This window comes from Echinops telfairi, unplaced genomic scaffold (assembly GCF_000313985.2).
Source record: "Echinops telfairi isolate 266 unplaced genomic scaffold, ASM31398v2 ScPeMD7_1;HRSCAF=3_0, whole genome shotgun sequence".
Lineage (NCBI taxonomy): Eukaryota > Metazoa > Chordata > Mammalia > Afrosoricida > Tenrecidae > Echinops > Echinops telfairi.
The window spans coordinates 82,732,140-82,754,612 of record NW_022103896.1 but is presented as its reverse complement, the minus strand read 5'-3'; the positions used below and the strand labels follow the sequence as shown (position 1 = coordinate 82,754,612).

Below are 22,473 nucleotides of genomic sequence, written 5' to 3'. Positions count from 1 at the left end.
GTGAACAGGATGTGGACAGAAGGACCTGAAAGAAAGTGTCAGATCCAGGCTGTCAGGCCAGGTCTTAGGTCCCCTCATTTGTCTCTGACTCCCAGAGTTCGGAGGATTGATACTTCTCAAAAGCCCTGGAAATAGCTCCGTCTTTCCTAAACAGAATGATCCTCCAAGAGCCCAAGGAAGATGCTCATGGCTTTCCTTGTAGTATCAGAATAAGGTAATGGCTGACGTTTGTGTGCTTACACAACTGTGAACTAGACATAACTTAGAAATTATTTAGTCTCTGCCCTGCATGGAAATTGAGGCAGAAAGATTATAATACACAACATATACAAGACCTTTTCTTTCTTGATTTTAAGCCTGGCACTATCAAGTACTATGATATCTTTTTTTTTTTTTATCATTTTCTTGGGGGCTCGTACAACTCTTATCAAAATCCATACATTCATCCCCCCCCAAAAAATCCATACATTCATCCATTGTGTCAAGCACATTTGTACATTTGTTGCCTATGATATACAATTTTGTTGAACACAGATCCACAGCTTTCTTGACATCTTAATCCTTTGTCATTGTTTATCTGATTGTGATGGGGCTTTGAAAAAAACATCTGAAAGTAGAATTCTTATTTTCTTATTAGTTCAATGAAAAAAATAGACAGTTTGTACTATGGACTATTTAAAGACAGGGATTTAAAAAATGCTCTCACCATTAAATAAGCATCCCAGTACAAATCTAGCGATTTGGAGCTCAAATGTACTAAATCCAGTTGAATATCCCTAGTTTACAGTGACCCCTGGTGTTACTTTGAAAAACATGCAGTATGCAATTCGCTTCTTGAACCTACCAGCCATTCTCAAGGGCCTGGTGGTAGGTGTAGTGGTTATACTTTGAGCTGTAGTCTTCTTGGTCAGCAGTTTGAGACCACCCACGGGGGGTAAGCAGTTACAATCTTGGTAACCCACGGGGCAGGGTGGGGTGGGTGGGGTTAGCATGAGTCAGTGCTGTGAGTTTGTGTTTGGTTTGCTTTGTTTTTTGGACGGCTACTCAGAAACTCGACAGAGACATTCCTCCCTTGATATGTAGGGTGGCTTCTGGGTAGGTGTCAACTTGAGGACCGTGAGTTTGGAGTTTTTTGGTACAAGCCACTCCAAAGAAAGTCCAAACTACGCCAGGAGAGCAGTTCCTGGACAGGGACGTCACCGACACGAAGTGACACTGTGGCTGCAACACTGGGCCTGAATGGTTATGAGGACGGCACAGGACCAGGTAGTGTTTGTTTTCTTTTCTTTTTTTAACCTGTGTGCATGTTTTTTCCATGACTGATAATAATAGAAAGAATTGGGTTTGTTCCTACAATATACTTTTGTTCCTTTTGAATCATTTATAGCTTCTACGCTAAATATTTTTGAAAAGCGTAGGACGCTCATATACTACAGATAAGCAAGGAACGTTGGCAGTGCTGGGCTGCTAACCTAATGGTGGATAGTTGTGTGATGGGAGAAAGACCTAGCAATCTGTTCCTGTAAAGATTGTGGAGTGAAAAAATCCTCTATGGAGCAAGTCTACTTTGTTTCATCGGCCACTGCGAGTTAAAAATAGACTCAACACTTGACAAATAAAGATAACTGCTTTGGGGTTTTTTTAGCTTCTGTGATTTGGGTAGAAGTCTATGGAGCAAATTGGTTTTATACTTATAGTTCGTACCATTTTTCATTTGTGGTATTGATTGTAATCCTGTCACAATTGCCACTTCTTCCTGTTTATCATTTATATGCCTTTCTTTTGCTTTTTGAACTTTATCCCTAGATTAATGCTGCCCATTTGATCTGTGGTTGGTGGTTTCTCAGAGTTTGTCCTTCCCTTATATTATTATTGACCTTGTTGGCCTGTCTACTGTTGGCTGAAAGTGGTATATACTGGGGTTCATGTAGCCCTTTAGTCCTTTGGACTAATTATTTCTTTTGTCTTTGATTTTCTTCACTCTTGTTTGTTGGAGATGAGGAGAGAGTGACTAATAGTTGCACAGTAGTTGGCTGCTCAAGAGCTTTTAAGACCTCAGTCACTACTCACCACAATAGGGTGTAGAGCATTGTCTTTGTGGACTATGTGAAGTAGATTGATCTTGATGTCCTTTATGTGCCCAGGCCCCGTAACTCATTCCTTCAAGATATTTGGTAATTGCTAAGTTTTCATAACTTTGCCTGTTTATACTCTTTTCATGGGTATATTTGCAGCACATATAAAAATATACATAAAAACACCTATCAAACCTATACATACTCTCATTTACCATTCCACACTTGTTTAGTTTATTTATATATTCTCTCATTACTGTTATTGAAGAATGGTATATGCAATCATGCTTGTAGTTACCTTTATTGCATTAGGTAAATCTGCTGCACATGGCCCCTTTAGAGTATTAAAAAGCAAGGATCTACTTTGAGGAATAGGTGTGTGAAAGTTATTGAATGAGGAAGATGGAAGAATTGATGCATTTGAATTGTGGTGCTTGAGAAGGAAGTACCATAGAATGCTAAAAGGGCAAAGGGATCTATCTATCTTGGAAGAAGTATGGCCCCAGTGCTCCTTAGAGGCAAGGATGGCGAGATTTTTGTCTTGCCTACTTCGGTTATGTTGCCAGGAGAAACCATTCCCTGAAGAAGGACACATCATGTTTGGTAAAGGGGAAGGGCAGCAAAAAAGGGGAAGCACCTCAAGGAGATGGGTTTACAGATGGCTGGGACAATGGGATTAAACATGGAGACGATTGTGCAGAAGATGCATGGCCCTGCAGTGTTGTGCTCTGTGTGTACAGGGTTGGGATGGGCTGGAACTGACTTGATGGCACCTAACAACATTTGGTCTTATTTACGTGATATGGCAATGAGAGAGAATGGGTGATTTTGGCCTGTGTTTTAATCTCAGGGTGTGGGCTGCCATGATTGGTTCTCTGCCCAAAGGCCTCCTTGCCTGATTTCTTTATCTTCTTGCCTGCAGGGTTTCTGCTGAGAAGTCAGTTTAGTCTTATTGGTTCTCTTTTCTTTGTAGATTGTTTTGCTTTTTCCTGATATTTATTTGGTTTTGGAAAATTGGGTTATGATAAATTTCAAAACTCACCGCCTTTGCTGCCGACCCCAGTGACTAAGGACCGGGTAGAACCACCCAGTGAGTTTCCGGGACTAAGGCCTCTTGATCCTGTGGAGGGGCTGTTGGCTTTGAAGTCATTGCTTTGCGGTTAGCAGCCCAGAACTTCTTTTCCTGGTGATTTTCTTTGTGGGTTAACCATTTGGGATTCATTGAGCTTCTAATCCTTCATGATATTAGAGAAGCTTTCTTCCTAGAAATCTGCATCACTTTTCTTGGCACTTTTTGGGGAGTTTTCAGCTCACCTGTAAGCTATTCCTGTTGGTGGTTTTCCACGATTCTTTTTTTCCCCCCTAAATGTTTCAAATCATTTTATTGGGGGTTCTTACAGCTCTTATAATAATCCATGCATTCATTGTATCAAGCACATTTGTACATATGTTGACATCCTTTTCAAAACATTTTCTTCCTTTTTAAAAATCATTTTATTGGGGACTTGTACAACTCTTACCACAATCCATACATCAATCCATTATGTCAAGCACATTTGTTGCCATTATCATTCTCAAAACATGTTCTTCCTACTTGAGCTCTTGGTATCAGCTTCTCATTTTTTCCCTCCACCCTCCCACCCTCATGAACCCTTGATAATTTATAAACTATTATTTTCATATCTTACACTGTCCACTGTCTCCCTTTGCCATGTTTCTATTGTTGATCATCCTGGGTCTGCATGGGGGTGTTATATATCGATCATTGTGGTCGGTTCTCGATTTCTCCCCTGACCTGTCCCCTATCCTGTGGTTTCACTACTCCCATTACTTTTCCTGAGGGGTTTATCTGTCCTGGATTCTGTGTGTCTATAACTCTTATCTGTACCAATGTACCTCTCTGGCTGACAGAAAACCTGGATCTGGTTTGATGCTCTCAGAGGCCTAAACCCGTATTTTTGTATAAATTGAAGTTTCGATAAGGATTTAGATAAGCTAAATAACGATTGAACTTGACTGTTTTAAGAACTGAGTTTAGTTTCTGATTCTGCTTTGTTTATACTGAGTTCTTCTGCATATTATTGATATAATGATTGACAGAAATGTTTATTGGAAAGTATGAAAATAAAGAGCTGGTAAGCCAGCCCACTTGCCTCAATTGAATTGAATTGTGATTTACCTTTGAAAGAGTACAGGTGTGTTTTCTGGTTGTTAGGAAATAGTGGGAAATTATGAGAAACAGTGTTGTTTTTAGATATATTTAATGCATATGCTGAATGAAACCCTAAATCAGGCATATGCAGCAAAATTTAGATGCTTACCTTGATATTCCCAATATCCTGTATAATTTGAGCAATAATTACTGTCTTATAAACTTGTCACTATCAACATTTTGAACTGTTGGTCCTTATACAGTGATTCTTTTCAGGGTAGCAACTCCACTATCGCTATCTAAATCTACCATCAATATAAATATCTGTAGGGTTTATGACGCTCAGTAACTTCATGGTCTACCACCTGCAAAAATCTGTCAAGATCGAGAAAGCAAAACCAACAAAAGCTGATGGGTAGGAGAAACATGCGGCCCCTGAGAGCTAATCAGTGCCTCAATGTTTATCTTTCTAGGATAATCCCTGTTGGATTTATAAATTACAGCCTCTATGCTGGTGGCTATAATCTCATTTTGGTGCGCATTCTCTTTATAGAGTTAGGATGTAACCTTAGCCTTGCCTTTCTCCTGAGGAGAGTCTTGAACTGCTGACCTTGTGATTATGAGCAACCACTCCAACACCAGGAGCCCTAGTGGCAGTGGTTAGGGATTGGGCTGCTAATTGCCAGATCATCAGTTCAAAACCATGGGCCAATCCAAGGGAGAAAAAGGCTTTCCACTACTGTAAAGAATTAGTCTCGAAAACTTACAGGGGCAGCTCTACCCTGTCCTCCAGGGTCACTATAAGTTAGAATTGACTCGATGGTAGTAAGTTTGGTTTTACATTACTAGAGGGTGTGACTTGAAAACTCATTTGCCTTAGGGGTATGGTCTACTGAAAGACAGAAACCACACCTTTTGTGACCTTCAGTCAGGAAACCTTGACTTAAGCATTGGTAGAAGACATACGTTGCCTTGCACATTTGGCTTCTAGCTCTGGACCGTGCAGTTGGCTTGCCTGGGCCTGACTTTGGGATCTTCAGTTAGCTCTATCATGTGACCTGTTTCACCAGCTTCTCCACTGTTGTGAATAAGGATACTCCAGACTGAACTTGAGATTTGGGACTCAAGCAGGTAACCAATTTACTTAGTTTTGTGAGTTGTGTGAGATACCCAAGCTGATTATAGAATGCAGGGACATGAGGGAATATATTAAAGGTAGGAATGGAGGGAAAATGGAGTGGAATATCTAGAGGAAAAAAACATTACGGACATTTTAAATCTCTACCTCCTAGGGACTCCAAAACTAACCTCAATGCTACCCAGTTGATGCTGCCAACTCATAGTGAGCCTGTAGGACAGGGTAGAACTGTCTCTAAATTTCCTAGTCTCTTTATGGGAGTAGAAAACTCTCCTGTGGTTTTTTGAACGGCTGACCTTGAGGGTCACAGCTGAACTTGTTACTACACAACCAGGGCTCTGGTCCTTGATTATAACATGTAAATGGATGAGGACCCTATTTTGTAAGACCAGGTATAAACTGAGAGCTGGGCCAAAGGCGGCATGGGGCAGTCAGTACATATTTACTAAGTACATCTATCTAACTGTACCAGGTATTAAGATCTCCAGAGTCAGCAGATTAGATATGAATCGCAAGGGTGATGGCTGCTTTAAAAGGTGTACAAACTGTTGTGAAGCATGACACAGAGGGATTATAATCTTCAAGGCAGGCCTTCTGAAAAGTGACACTGAAGTGAGACCTGAAGGATAAATTGAATTTTATTATTTTTATTTAAAGAACATAAATATTTCAGTTCTGGCTAAAGGGCCAAATCAAGGCCTTGGGCATCTTGAATTCCTTGTCTGTAGTCCTGGTTGTTGATGCTCTCATGGTGTTTTTCTCTTTCCTTCTCTGTGTATGCTATTGATCTACTTGCCTTTCTAACTCAGAAATGATTTTGGACACAGCCATGGCAGTTAGATCAAATTAACATAAAGAAAATCCTATTTCCAGCACATCATTATTTTTAAATCATTTTATTGGGGGCTTATACAATTCTTATCACAATCCATACATCCATACTTTGTGTTAAGCGCATTTGTACATTTGTTGCCATGATCATTCTCAAAATATTTGCTTTCTACTTGAGCCCTTAATATCAGCTCATTTCCCCCCTCCCTCATGAACCCTTGATAATTTTCAAATTATTATTTTGTCATATCTTCCATTGTCTGATGTCTCCCTTCACCCACTTTTTTGTTGTTCATCCCCCACGGAGGAGGTTATATGTAGATCCTTGTAATCAGTTCCCCCTTTCTACCCCACCTTCCCTCCACCCTCCAGGTCCAGCACATTATTTTTAGAGGACAATTTGATTCTTAACAAGGGGCAGTCTGTAACTGAACCCTCTGAATATTAATATCTAAAAAATTAAGTTACCTTAGAAATGTTAAATGGATATCCCCTTAGTTCTAATGTCACCTTACTATGCTTTGTTCTACCAATTTTAGTTCCCTAATTCCTTTGCCAATGTTCCTTGATTGCATAGAGGGTACTGTTTTGGGTAGCTAACTGCAAAGTCAGCAGTTTGAAACCACCAAACCTTATAGGGTTGCTATGTGTCAGAATTGACTTGATGTAAGTGGAAGCAAACCAAACACTGCTAAGTCAATTCTGACACAGCAACTGTTTGGTTTGTTTCCTTTGCCAACCCACATCCTGCAAACAGGAAATCCTAGAGGAAGGTTGGACAGAAGGGGAGAAAAAGCTTTTCTTGATTTTGCTGTTCCTGTCTGCCCCACTTCCATAGTGAAAGCTTAAAGAAAATTAGGTTACCATTCAACAATTCCTATAATTTGATTCATGACACTGATTACCATCCCCACCTAAATGGATTTTTAATGAACTGATATGTAGTAGGTAGACATTTATATAGTATTAATCAGTGGACCCTGCACATTTCCTCTATACTTAGTAGACACTTGCACAACAAATTCTCTAACAATCTGTGCATGGAGTCACACTCTAAGCTTCTACCTAATATTCCTGGAGTTTAATAAAATTTGCAGAAGCTACGAGTCAGTAAAGCCAATAATTTCAATTTTAATTGATAAAATTCTTTAAAAAATCATTTTTTGGGGGGCTCATACAGCTCTTATCACAATCCATACTTTCATCCAATGCGTCAAGCACATTTTTACATGTTTCCATCATCACTTTCAAAACATTTTCTCTCTACTTGAGCCCTTGGTATCAGCTCATTTTTCCCCTCTCTCATGAACCCTTGATAATCCACAAATTATTTTTTCATGTTAATTTCTAGGCTATGGTTCAGAGGGAAAGTTGGGTTGATGCTCCCATTTAATAAAAGAAATTATACACAAATAAATGTTCAAAGTATTTTATTTTTTTAATAACATTCAAGTTTTTAACATGCTAAATTAGATTTATTTGTAGAGGTTAACATCATTGATAATCCAAATACTAATGTTTACTATCTAGTAGTTACATTTTTCTTCGAAAGTTTCTTGCCAAACTCCTCCTCTTCCTTTTCTGTTTGTTGATTATTATCTTTTGCCTAAGGATCCCTGGTGGTGCTGTCAATTAAGCATTTGCTAATTGTAAAGTTGGAGGTTCAAACCAACAAGCTGCTCCTTTGGAAAAATAAGGTTTTCTGATTGTATAAAAATTTAGTCTTAGAAACCCACTGTCACCAAGAGTTAGAATTGACTTGTTAGCAGTAGGTTTGCTTTTCTTCTAGTTATTTTCTTTTAGTTAATTTAAAGCTTTCCAGTTTACACATCTTCCTACTCCTCACCCCTACTCCCACCAGCTTCATGATCATTTAAGTTTTATTTTTCATTTCTTTTTTTGGGGGAAGTGTAGTAAAGTTACAGGTTGAAAATAAGTAAAATGACTTGCCAGACATTTTAAGATCTTTCTGGGGTATGTATCAATGCAAAACAAAAATAACATTAAAAATGATAAAACTGACTTTCACATATGGGTCAGGTTGACTGAAAATGGGCTTCTTTCAGTCATTCAGAGTTTTGAACATTCCATGACAATGGAAGAAGTGCAAACTTTGCTTCCTAATAGCATTGTTGTTTTTCCTAATAGCATTGTTTAGACGCCTTTTGTTTTTAATACAAGCTCACATCAAAAGTTTTTTGTGACTTATGAGTCAGACTGTATGATTTGGCACCCCTAGGCTTTTACTCATACTGGATATTCCTGAATACATTAGGATTTTTAAAAGGTGTAAGTGTAACAAGCTCATCAGTGTTTAACAATCAAGTCTTGTGGCTTCAAACAAATCAAACAACTTCAGTATTCTCCTGAAATAGTCTCCCTTCTACTCCAGTGAACTCACTGCCATTGAGTCAATGCCGAATTATAGCGACTCTACAGGCACAGGGTAAGACTGACAGCTCCTGTGAGTTTCCGAGACTAACTCTTTAGGGGAGGAAAAAGCCGTCCTCCCACAGAGCGCCTGGTGGTTGACTTCGAGGATCTCGGCCGAATGCGTAACCACACGCCAAGGCTCACTTCCCCACTGGAAAAGGCAGCTACGCTAAAGCGGAGGTCGTAGCACTTAGATTTTCCTCCCAGTCGCCAAGGCCTTCGCCGTCTTCAGTCAAGATGTTTTGTCTGACCTAGTCCGAAAAAAAACCCCGCTGCTCTAACCTGTCTGCTGTGGGGTGCTGCTGGCTGAGCCACAGCCCTCTTCGAACCTAGTGGGTCACAGATCCTGGCGCGATCACAGAAGGCGCCAGGGCCGCGACAACCCGCGGCAGGCCCCATTGGTCAGCTACAGGCTGTGAGCTCTCCCACCTGGGCCCGGCCCAAAGTTCAGGAGAGGGGGGCGCTCGATTGAGCGCGAGGAAGGTCAAGCTCACCGCCAAAGGCCGTTCCAGTCGTGTTCACAGGTTAACTCAGGACAGAAGCGGCCGGCCAACCTTCTTCCGGACGTGGGACCGCCCCCTTCCCAGCATTCCACACTTCCGGTCCTGCGCGGACGCCCTGGTGCGTCGCCGGCCCACTCGCTGCTTGGCGTGCCTCTCTCCTGCGCGGCCGGTCTTTCCCGGCATGCTCCACGGAGGAAGCGCCCGAATCGACAATAACAAACCGAGCCGTGCGGCGAAGTCCGTGGCCCAGTCGAGCCTCGGCGCTGCTCCAGGGTCCCCCAACTGTCCGGGCCCCTCGGCTCTGCCCGGCTCCAGCCCCCGCGCCCGCCTCAGAGCCGGGGGGCCTGATCGCGTCCTCGCCCGCTCGGCCCCTCCCGTTTGCTCGCCGCCGCCGAGTGCTGGGACGCCAAGGGTTGTGTCAGTTTTGCAGAGTCGTATGGGCGGTTGGTAGCCGCCTCTGAGGCCGAGGCGGCGGCGGAAGATGGTGCCGGAGGCCTCGGGCTCTGCTTTTGCAGCCCCCGGCGGAGGAGGAGGCGTTGCCGGGTGAGTGCCGCTGGCCCCCGGCCCCTTGGCCCATCTGGGTAACGCGACCAGCGGCGAGCTGGTCAGAGGGTGCCGGCTCTGTCGCAACCTCCCTACCCCAGTCCACGGCAGCCGTGTGCGACCGCCCTGCTCGATGGCGAGCGTTCGCGTGGACTCGATGGATTCCTCTGGCTTCGGGGAGCGTCCTCCGAAGGCCTCGGGTCCCTCCCAGGGCAGCCGCCTGTCAAGCTTCAGAAGAGAGCGAGGCACGCCCGGATTCCCGGGACTCACCCTGCCCTCCCTCTTAGCACAAGGGCTCAATCCTCCTGGGTTTAGGCATTGGAAACCGGAGAGTGGAGTTGGCCGAGGCAGAGCAAAGCGCTAGGGGTGGTAGGAACCGGGAGACAGGTTCTTTTCCGCGACCCAGGAGTGTGATGTTCGGTATAAAGTTACTTCTAGGAATGACTCAGCCTCTCCCCGCCCTACTGATAGATTTGGGATGGGGTGTGGGTGCACCTTTCACAACTTCCTTGGTAAGCAAAATAAATAGCTTCCAAGCAGGAATTATCTGTTCCCCCAGCTGGTCGATGTGCTTTGTTTACTGTTTAGTTTCTCGTCTTTAGCCGACCTGACTCCTTAAAGTGCTCATACTGTGAAGGCCTATGTGCTAAGGAAGACTAGCGTGCACACTGTTTATAGAGTCACGTTACTACAAAACACTCAGCTGGTTGGCAATGTTCTCGCGTTTACTATACATAGAACAGTGATTTGGCCCTCATGAAATGTTCCATTCTTTTTTCTTTTGCGTTTATTTTCATATATTTTGTTGTGACAAATATACACAGCAGAGCAGACCAATTCAACTGTTTTTACATGGACAATTCAGTGACATTAATTACATTCTTAAAGTTGTGCAACCATTCTCGCCCTCCTGTAAGAGTTGTGAAATGTGCCTGTTTTGCTAACTTTGTATCCTGTAGTTTCTAAGTTGTGAGAACTATGCAAGTGTAATTGTGAAGGATTAAAAGTTTGGAAACTGTTCAGTATTAAGGAGGAGGCTACCTTTAAACTGACTTAAATGAGTGCTTGATCAGAAATACTCCTAGATTTGTGTGTATCCTAGAGCCCTTCCAACTCTGGTTCGAAATTGATGGTGAGACGCCAAGGGATCACCGGGAAAGATGTTGCTGTTTTTATTTAAATTATTTGATATCTTATGTACACCATGACTGGAAGTTTGGAAATATTTTTGTTTCTAGTGTGCCGGAATATGCTCTGAACATACTTGTATCATTTCTCTCAGGTTTTCCTGTTGGTGGTCACAATTGGATTTAAGCCTAGGCAATAATAGAGCTATAGGGTTGCTATGATTCTGCATCGACTGATGGCACATGAGTTTGGAGTTTGTTTAATAGAGCTGGGAGTTTTAGGCACATGTTTTTGTTGATCGCTCCTGAATGGAAGTTGTATTTATATAGACGGCTTTGTTGAAACAACTTGTATACTACACAGTTCACTCATTTAAAGGGTACAATTCAATATCTTTAGTATATTCACACATAGGTACAACCAACACTTTTACCACCTTGAAAGAAATCTCATAGCCTTAGATCACCTCATCTCTAAAGGAACCATTAATCACTTTCTATCCTTATTGATTTTCCTGTTTTAGACATTTGATGTGACTAGTATGAAGCATATGGTCTTCTAACTGGTATCTAGCATAGTGGTTTCACAGTTTATTCATATTGTAACATGTAAGCCCTTCATTACTTTTTGTTACTGAATAATACTTATTTGTATAAAACCACCCCCCCAAAGATCAAACTCACTGCAATCGAGTTGATTCCAACACATAGCAAACCTTTATAGGTTTTCTGAAACTATAAATCTTTATGGGTGCAGACAACCTCACTTTTTCCCCTTGAAGCGGTTGGTAGATTTGAACCATTAACCTTGAAGTTAATAATCCATTCCTTACCTGACAGTGCCACCAGGCTCCAGTCCATTGTGTAGCTATATAATATATATATATATTATATGTTTATGTATTGGTCAGATGATGGGTACCTGGATTATTTCCACATTTAGGCTATTATGACCCTTTGTGAGTCATAACAGTGCTCTGTAGGATTCCAGTGACTCATAGGAAGTAGATCACCAGGCCTTTCTTCTCAGGTTTTGAAATATTTTTGCTTTTAGTGTACCAGAAAATGCTCTGACTTGAACCTACCAAGCATTTGGTAAACTGAAAAGGCACTAGCCTTCTGTTAAAAATGGGTTTGTATCCCTTAACTTGAGTGGAATGGCTGGAATGATGGCTATGTTTAACCAGCAGAGGACCTGGCAAACTGTTTGCCAAAGACAGCACTATTTTTTCTTTCTAAATTTTGATGAGAAAACACACAGCAAAACAAGCAATTCAGTGGTTTCCACAGGTACAGTTTAGGGACATTTATTACGCTCTTCATGTTATGCAGCTATTCTCAACTGTTCCTCATTGACATAAACTCTAAACCGTAATTTTTCAAGTTGTCATCTTCCCTCCATTTAGGTAAATCCTCACGGGAAAAATCCTTGACCATGCTGCTCAAGGCATTTAAAAAAAAATCATTTTATTGGAGGTTCTTACAGCTCTTATAACAATCCATACATCAATTATATCAAGCACATTTGTGTATCAGCTCCTCTTTCCCGTACCCCCCTCCCCCTACCTCATGCCCTTGATAATTTATAAATTATTTTACACCATCTGCTGTCTCCCTTCACCCATGTTTCTGTTGTTCGACCCCTAAGGCGGTGGCAGAAGGTGATGGTAGTGTGATTGTATGTTGATCATTGCGATCGGTTCCCCCTTTCTTCCCCTTCTCCCACTTTCCCCCTACCCTCGTGGTATCAATACTCTCCTTATTGGTCCTCAGGGGTTTATCTGTCCTGTCTTAATCTCTACTAGTGTACATGCACTGGTCTAGCCAGATTTGTAAGGTTAAATTGGGGTCATGATAGGTGGTGGTGGGTGGGCAGGGCAGAGAGAAGCATTAAAGAACGAGAGGGATGTTGTGTTTCATCAGTGCTATATTGCACCCTGGCTGGTTTGTCCCTTCATTGTGACCCCAGGGGATGTCCACCTGTCTATAGATGGGCTTTGGGTCTGCATTCCTACTACCCTATTTTGCATTGAAACGGTTGTTTATTTTGGATCTTCTGATGCTTTGTGGTCAAACGGGTTGGTGTGCTTCTAAGTGGACTTTGTTGCTTCCCTGCTAGATGGACACTTGTTTAACTTCAATCCTTTAAGACCCAATATGCTATACCTTGTAATAGCAGGGCACCATGCGCATCCTTCACCACATTAGCTAATGCACCCATTTTGTCAGTGATTTTGTCAGGAAGGTGAACATCACAGAAAGTCTGGCTATTAGAACAGTGTTGAGTAGAAAGAAGCCCAATGTCCATCAATGCAGACATTTTTTACTAGTTACGTGAAATGATTAGTTTTAAGATGACTTCAGGGGATTTCATTTAAAGTTTTAAGTATTATATCAGGGCAGTAGTTTAAGGGATTCATCTAGACTCTGGCTTATGAAAGCCCACAGTTAATGAGAATATGCAAATCTGCTCCACATTTCCCTCCTCTTGTTCAGGATTCTTCTATGGAATCTGATAAAAAATGCTTGGTAATGGTAGTTGGACACTGCATTTCTTCTGATCTGGCAAAGGTGGCAGTTCTTCGAAGAGATTACTAGCCATTTCCTATTCCCATATCTGCATCTCCTTTGCCGGTTTATTTGCCTTGGAAGCCTGCATACCAAGCTTTAAGACACCAATCAGACACTAAACCATGAACGAGGAGGTGTAGAACAGAAGCACCGAGAACAGTTTATTTGATAAGTCAATCCAAATTTCATGGGATAACCTCCAATGAACTGTTGGTTGTGCTACGCAGTCTGAGCAGCTACTCTTTTATTTGTGTATGTGTACAAATTATATGGCTCACATAACTGGTCTCTGTTTAACCTCTCATTTCCCCGGCCTACCATTTATTGATAGCAGTTGTAGTAATCAGATGTGCAGCCCTGTCTTTCATTAATGTGACTTTTTCTTCACCTGCCCGTCCCTTGTAAGTTCTAAAATATGTTGCTTTGTATATATTGGCCCTTTCATATAAGTGAGACCATGCAACAGTTGTCCTTTTGTTTTGTTGTCCTTTTGTGATAGACTTACTTCAATCAGAATATCTACGGTAGTATGTATCAAGATTTTATTTTTATTGTTTATTTTTAAATTATTTTATTAGGGGCTCATACAACTCTTATCACATTCCATACATACATCAATTGTGTAAAGCACATTTGTACATTCATTGCCCTCATCATTCTCAAAATATTTCCTCTTCACTTAAGCCCCCGGCATTAGGTCCTCATTCCCCCCTCCTCTCCGCTCCACCCTCCCTTATGAGCCCTTGATAATTTATAAATTGTTATTTTGTCATATCTTGCCCTGTCTGACGTCTCCCTTCACTCACTTTTCTGTTGTCTGTCCCCCAGGGAGGAGGTCACATATAGTTCCTTGTAATCGGTTCCCTCTTTCCTACCCACTCTCCCTCTACCCTCCCAGTATCGCCACTCACACCACTGGTCCTGTAGGGATCATCCGCCCTGGATTCCCTGGATTTCCAGTTCCTATCTGTACCAGTGTACATCCTCTGGTCTAGTAACTAATATGCTATTATATGTATACATTACATTTTGTTTATCCATTCATGTGTAGATAAATGGGTATTTAAGCTCTTTCACCCTTTGGCTGTGGTGCTACAAATGATCATTGGTGTATGGTTTTAAGACTTTGATTTCATCTCTTCTGAGTTTATATCTAGGAGTGGAACATGATGGCTTATATGGTTCCATGTTTTTTTTCTCTATGTTTTGTTTTTTGAGGAACTGTCACATTGTTTGCAACAAAGACTTTCCCATTTTACAACCCATTGGCAATCGATTTTGTGCTCAAACTTTTCCCTTTTATTGACTGTGTTTGTAAATTTCTATTTTTTCCCCTTTATTCTTTGCCACCTTTGTGTGTGAAATGGTATCTCATTGTGTCTTGATTTGCTTCTCTCTGATAACTAATTATGCTGAGCATTTTTTCACATCTGTGGCCAATTGAATATTGTCTTGGGTAAAATGTATACTTGAGTTCTTTGCCTATTTTATTATTGGTTTATTTGCCTTTTTTGTTATTAAGCTTAAGTATGTGTATACGTATACCTATTTATATAAAGTATGTTATTAGAGTCATACTATGTATATGGTTTACAAAGATTTTCTTTTTTTTTTCAAAGATTTTCTTACAGTCTGCAGCATGTCTTGTCATTTTTTGTTGGTTTTGGTGAACAATAGTTTTAACTTTTTATTAGACCTTATTTACTTTTTACTGTGCTTTTGCTGTTACTGTGTTAGATAACCCATTGTTCAAAGCACTTTAAAAGTAGTTTTCTTGGTGGTCTATTTTGACTCTTGAATATTAGTTAGGATTATTTATAGACCTAGTCATTTGTATAATGTTATTAGATAGCAAGGAATGCAAGAAGCATTACGCTTGCACTGGCTCATGCTAACAAACAAAAGGTCAGAATGCATGGCATATTGACTTTTAGCAAACCAAATTTATAAAGTTCAAAAGGGCAAAAATCCCTAAGATTTTAGCTGTTAAAGAGCCACAAATTTGAACCTTAATATCAACTATTTAATTTTGATAGGAACTTATATTTGGCCTATAAATTTGAAATGATCTTAATGTTTTATTCAGGTATTCACAGAAAATGTTTGAGTACTTTTTAAAAAAAATCATTTTATTGGGGGCTCATACAACTGTTATCACAATCCATACATACATCAGTTGTGTAAAGCACATTTGTACATTCGTTGCTCTCATCATTCTCAAAACATTTGCTCTCCACTTAATCCCCTGGCATCAGCTCCTCATTTTCCCCCTCTCTCTTCACTCTCCCCTCCCTCATGAACCCTTGATAATTTATAAATTATTGTTTTCATTTATTTTTATTTTACACCGTCAGCTGTCGTTGTCTCCCTTCACCCACTTTTCTGTTGTCCGTCCCCCAGGGAGGAGATTATATGTAGATCCCTGTAATTGGTTTCCCCTTTCCACCCCACCCTCCCTCCACTGTTTGAGTACTTATTATAGATGTGTATGACATTTGTTTTAAAAAAAATTAGTAAAATTTTCTAATTTATGGGATGGTATTCTCTAACCCAAATTACTTTTTCTTTTCTCAATAGAAAGAATTCTGGCCCAAGAAACTTAACGTAAGACTCTCAGTACCCTTTTGAAGACAAGTACTTGCTTAACTCATTATTTACAGAGCTTTAAAACAGTTACTGTGAGTAAAAAGACTATCAAGGATTTGTTCTTCTAAAAGAAAGAAAATTGAGCCGTGTGTATAAATATAAATGTAATTATAATATGGGAATTGGAAATTACCATGTAGAGTTCATATAGGTGTCTGGATATTTCGGAGCTGTGGGAAGAAAAAGCATGAGTAGACACATAAATATGAGAATGTAAAATATTTCAGCAAACTCATTTTACTAGCTGTGTCATGGATAAACCATTGCACCTCTAAAACTGTACCAGCCTCCCTCACAGGAGCCCTGGTTGCTCAGTGAACGATGGGCTTCTAACTGTAAAGTCTATGGTTCTGAGTCTATGAGGTGTACCATGGGAGAAAGATGAGACTTTCTGTAAAAACGTACAGTTGAGGAAACCCTAGGGGAACTGCTATATTCTGTCCTACAGGAGAGCTCTGAATTGGAATCAACTTTGACAGTGGGCTTGCTTGTTTTTTTTTTAAAACCTTGTCAAAGGGTTTTTGACAAGTATGTGCCAACAACTAAACCCACTACCTTGGAGTCAAAGCCGAGTCATGGCATCCCCATAGGACAGGGTAGAACCCATGGCCCCTGTGAGTTTCTGCGATTAACTCTTTGTGGGGATAGAAACCCTAGTCTTTCTCCCATGAAGTGGCTGGTGGTTTTGAACTGCTAACCTTTTAGATAGCAGTCCAATGATTAACCCTTGCACCACCAGTGCTCCTGGACAAGTTTGTAGTGTATATTTTGTATGCTTGGTATTACTCTAGATGTTTTTGGGGTTCTCCAGTGAACTAACCACATCAAAATCCTGTGCATCATGCAAGGTAAAATATCAATGTGTTAAGAGTCTGGTAGATACGTGCTAAAGAGAGACAATGAAGCTAAGAATAGGGCATAAAGTATCAGGGCTTCGGTAGTTGAACTTTCAGATAAGGTGCCCAGGGAAGATTTCATTGATTGGTGGGGACTTTTGAATAATGACTCAAAGGAAGTGAGGGAGCTGGGTATGTGACTATCTGGGAAAAAAGTTCTTAGCAGGAAGAATAGTGAACCTGAAGGTTCTGTACTACTTAAGTTAAGCTTACCTTCTGTCCCATTCAGGAGTTCTTAATTAAAGGATGAACATTGTGCACTGTTTCCAATTTTGTAGTTATTGTTAATTGATTCAGACTATCTACATATTTTCCCTACACAATTCATGTGTAACAATTCATCATTGTTTAGGATATCTGACTTGCAATCGTAAATCAATTGTTGGGAACCATTGAGTAGATTTGAGCTCAGCAACCCTGTTATATATATCGTAAAACTACCCTGGGCTTGTTTCTAGAGTAAAGTTTCTAGCCAGATATTTTTCCTTAGAGGCTGCTAGGTGCGTTTGAATTGCAAACCTACCTTATAGTTTATAGCTGAACACCTAAATGATGTGCTAGCAGGGCTCCTAATCAGATTGTCACTATACTATATTTCCACGTTCTTGTAATAAATGGTGGCATCATGTGTTACAAATTGGACTGCTAACCACCAGGTCAGCATTTGGAACCCACTAGTTGACACTACAGGAGACAGATGAGGCCTTCTGTTTTCATAACAATGTACAGCCTGGACAACCGGGGGAGGGACAGTTCTTTTGTTTTATGTGATCAGAATTGACTTGATGGCAGCGAGTTTGGTATTCCTTAGATAGGCCATTCGGATAGCTGGTTTCATTATTTTTTAGCTAATAAAACAAGAATAGAAAATGTTTGCTATAGATTTAATCATATAAATGTTAATAATTTTTTAAAAACAAATAATTCTAGGTACCATAATTGTTCTCTATGCTTCAGGAGGTTTCTTTGAGGACTAAGGTGCTCCTGACCCAAGCCATGGTATTTTCAGTTGCCTCATATGCTTGTGAAAACTGAGCAATAAACAAAGAAGACTGAAGTAGAATCAACGCATTTGAATTATCGTGCTTTGCTGGAAAAGAATGTTGAAAGTATAGTGGATCGCCAGAAGAGCGTACAAATCTGTCTTGGAAGAAGTACAGCCCAGAATACTCCTTAGAGACAAGATGGCAAGACTTCATCTCACGTACTTTGGACATGTTAGGAGAAAGCCGTCCCTGGAAAAGGACCTAATTTTTGATAAAATATACCGCCAACAAAGATGACTGACACAGTGGCTGTGACAGGGGCTCAAACATAAGAAGCATTGTGAGGGCGGCACAAGACCGGGCAGTGTTCTGTTGCATGTAGGGTGGCTATGAGTTGGAACTGACTCGATGGCACCTCAACTATCATTGTCCTGGAACAACAGTGAATAGGAGCGTTAAGAATAGGAAGAGGGGAAAAAAAAAAAAAGAAAAGGAAGAGGGAAAAAAAAATAGGAAGGGAAATGAAACGGCAGACTAATTCCTAATTGCTTCCATGCATAACTAACTGCCTCTTATGCCATGATCTTAAGGGAGAGGATGCAGAAGAGAATGCAAAATTATCATGGAATTGAAAAGTCCTGGACCATGAAGAATGGATGAGTGAACTGACACTCTTTCCCTGACATAGTCTTTAAATCTTAAACAAAAATATTTCCTGGTTTCTTCTTAAAACCTAACAGCACTTTGAAATAACTAATAATGTTTTCTTGAGCATTCTACTCTTCAAAATATCTACTTATGTAGAATCAAATTGAAAACAACAACTCAAAGATTAGCTAGGAAACTAAAGAGGCAGTGGTTTTATGTTAATGGAGGAGACACAGTTCAAATAGGAAGTTGTGAAAAGACGTGCAACTAATTGATGAATGTTTTCTTAAATATATTCTCAATATTAGTAATGCTTTAAAAATTCTGATAAATATACACAAATGTTTTGTGAAAAATAAAGCATTACCCTATCAGATCACAAAATAGGGGATGATTATACTATATCACTGATAGATTACATTGTGGTAGTTACATAAATCTGTCATCAGTTTAAGACTCTTATGAGTGAAAGGTTGGAGCTTAGCTTGTCAATCAGGTCACAGCTTGATGTCCTCATTTGGAGGCGCCAAGCAGATAAATAGCTAGCTGAAGGAGGGACACACGCTTACTCCCTGCGAGACATTCCTGTTGAGAAGACACATGGAACTATGCTAGAGCCCTTGAACTGAAGGAGCCACGTGGAGACCCCTGCCAGTGCTGAGATACTTCCACTGCCACTGAATCCACAAGACTTTCCACCCACTGGCCTGTGGTCTTCCTGCAGTCAGTATCATTGCATGTGTTGTGAGTCTGAAGAGGACTTTATAGATTGGTATCGGACATATGGGCTAATATTGGACTTATGGACTTGATCTGGACTGAGCTGGGATGTTTTCTCAATATTCAATTGCTCTTGTATATAAAACTCTTTCTTATCCATATGAGTGTCTATGAATTTGTTTCTCTAGTCTAACACATACATGCCAAACCTCTTGATATTAATAGCCCAGCCAAGTTAACATGTAACCTTATGTATCAAAGCCAGTGTTATTCTCATCTCATTCCTCGACATGCATTACTGTCAGATGTATGTCTTTAATATGTAAAGTAGTCAGATAGTAGCCATTTTACTGTTCTTATAAATGTACTTGTCAGATAGCAAGATGGGTGATGCGTGAAGAGTATGTACATTTGGTGTACTTTGAAGGTAGTGTAGTTATTTTGTGGTAGGCTTGACCATACTCATCAGCAGTTCTTTTACAGCTTTGTTATGATAACATACTCCATAGCCTCTACATATTGGGATAATGGAATCCCCCCCCCCTGCCCCCCAAACTTGAAGCTCCCTTCCCCCCTTACTTTTAAATTGCAAAGGACAACACAATATTTATGATGTGAATGAGGACAATTATTCAAAACGACAAGAGGTAAAATGTAAAGATATCATGGCAAAAGCAGCATTTTTTCCTCTCGCCATTTATTTGTTGATATTTCGGTTTCAGATTTCTTTAAATGATGTATCACCTGTTCACTCATTGCCATCACTCTGACTTGGACTTATGGCGACACCATAGGGCAAATAAGAACAATCTCTGGGTTTCTAAGAGAGTAACTGTATGGAGGTAAAAGCCTTGTCGTTTTCACTTGGAGTGGCTCACAGCTGACATTGTGGTTAGCAGCCGAATCGGTAACCATCATAACACCAGGGCTCCTGAAATACTTTCTAGGTTACTTAAAAATGTAGTACAATATAAAAGCCTTCTTTGCCTTTGAAAAATTTCTCACACTACTTGATTGCTCTTCCCATCACTGATATTTTCCATCTGATATTGGTTGAATTCATTGGTTTGGCACCTGCAGATAAGGAGGGCCAGTTGTATACAAACTTTTGCTTCAGGCACAGTGTGAGGAAGATTGGGATCAGTTGGAAATACATGTGATTTAGAAAGACCATGTTTCAGCCCTGGGGCAGTTTAAACACTCCATTTATGGTGAAGATTGCTGTCATCGATGCAACAGCCAATGACTTCTCAGATAGAATGGCCAAGAATTGTAATCAGTAGAATTGCAAATCAGGCAGTATTTCCCTAATTTTGTTTTTGTTTTGTGAAGCCTTTTATCTATCATAACTATGTCATCCAAATTTCTTGAAGACAAGATGCTCAGGATTCTTGTTAGATGCACAATAGATGTTGTTGGTATAATGAATGAATAATGTGTTCTGTTTTTGAAGTCAGAAAATGTCACTTAATGTTTCTTCCATATAAGTTGGCTAAATCTGAGCTTTAATAATAAGGATGGAATGACATCTAATCATTAAGGCAGTCTTAGAAGAAATTTATATAAATTAATCTTAAGTGAATAAAAGGGATTTCTAGTTTTCCCCAGTGAAAGTACAAGTTTACCCATATACAACAATAATTCTAAAAACATACTTTTCCTTAGTAACTGCTCCTCCTCCCCCTACAATCTAACCTGAAAGCAGACAGTTCTAGTGGAGTAATTGGAGATACTTCTAAATGGAGATACTTCTAGAAAGATACATAAACTGGAGCTGATTATACAATTCCTAAAAGTTGTGATTGCCACTAGTTAAAAAAAGCTTTTGTTACATTGCTAGCATTGTGAAGAAATTTGAAATCCGTTATTCCTGCCTTAACAATTTTATAAAAGGGTTCATTGTAGTTTGTAAATAAGCAATTTGATGTGTAGAGGCTATCTGAACCTTAAACTAGTCAGTGGCGGAGATAATTATATATAAATAACTTTGCCATTTTTGTGTTAATAAAGCTTTTTTAAAAAGCTGGCACATTAGCGTCCCTAAAAGGATAGGTTGATTATGACATTAAAGAACTGGATCCCGTAGAAGTGGGCAGTTACAGTGACACAAATGATAAGTATGTGGTGGTTTGTGCTGTAGGCTACTGTAGAAGCCCCAGTGACCCAGTGGATTAAATCTTAAGAGTACTAACTGAAAGGGGGTTTGAATACTAGCAGGAGAATGATGAACCAGTCTACTTCCATGAACATTTTACAGCCTCAAATCCTACAGAAGCAGTTGTGTTGTTTTACAGGGTCACTGTTCTTGACACCAGTGCATTAGATACCCATTGGGTAGTAAAAATGGGTAGTATTTGATAGTCTTTGAATTATGCAAGTGGTTGATAAAGCTTCTCTAACTGAAAGGTTGGAGGCTCAAGTCTACTGTTGTAAGAAAGGCTTGATTCAAAAAAAAAAAAGCATTCAAAAGCTTTTGGAGCATAGTCTGACTCAGACCTGGGTTGCCATGAGTGAGCTGTCTGAAATGTGACTGGTGATGAGGGATAGACCACAGTAAATTGCAAAAGAATGTACTTGGGACGGGAAGCATGTGTGTTCAGGAAGGTTTGGAATTGAATAAAAGACCTCTCAAGACTCACTGCCATCCAGTTGATGCTGACTCATAGCAACCCTACAGGACAGGGTAGAGCTGTCCATGTGAGTTTGTTTACAAGACTACATCCTTACAAGAATAGAAAGTCCCATTTTTCTCCTGAGTAGTGCCTGGTGGTTTCAAACTACTGACCACAGATTGCAAACCACTGCTCCATCACAGCTTGGCTAAGAGACCTAGAGCAGGGGTTGGCAAACTTTTCAGAGGGAACAGCTGAGCCAATCGTGCCCCTCAACATTTAAAAGTTATTTAAGAGTCATAAATTTTTACAACAGATGAAGTTACCATTATCTGAGTAATATCCTTAGTTTTTTATAAATGAAACTATGATAGTTTTATTTTCATCTTCAATTTTACTTCAGAGTCACATGTACGCACCGAAAGAGGCGCATATGGCTCCAGACCCATAGTTTGCTGACCCTTGACCTAGAGGCAGAGAAATGAGTTTGTGGACTCATTTGGCACTAGCAGTTAAGTGTTAGATTGCTAACTAGAGAGTTGGAGATTCAGACCCGCTGTCCTCTCTGAGGAAAAGAAGATGAGGATATCTG

General features: G+C 40.3%; 1 protein-coding gene across 5 annotated transcripts in view; it reads left to right on the top strand.

Moving 5' to 3' along the window:
* The first annotated feature begins 9,323 nt into the window (after positions 1–9,323).
* RB1CC1 (RB1 inducible coiled-coil 1) overlaps positions 9,324–22,473 on the top strand; it is a 94,835-nt gene continuing 81,685 nt past the window's right edge. For 3 of the 5 annotated variants that reach the window (XM_004697553.2, XM_004697552.2, XM_045293041.1), the window contains exon 1: positions 9,328–9,675. The gene's annotated coding sequence lies outside the window, so the exon portion shown is untranslated. Of the gene's footprint in view, positions 9,676–15,950; positions 15,978–22,473 lie in introns of all 5 variants that reach the window. The other 2 variants (XM_045293341.1, XM_045294049.1) reach the window with 2 other exon arrangements.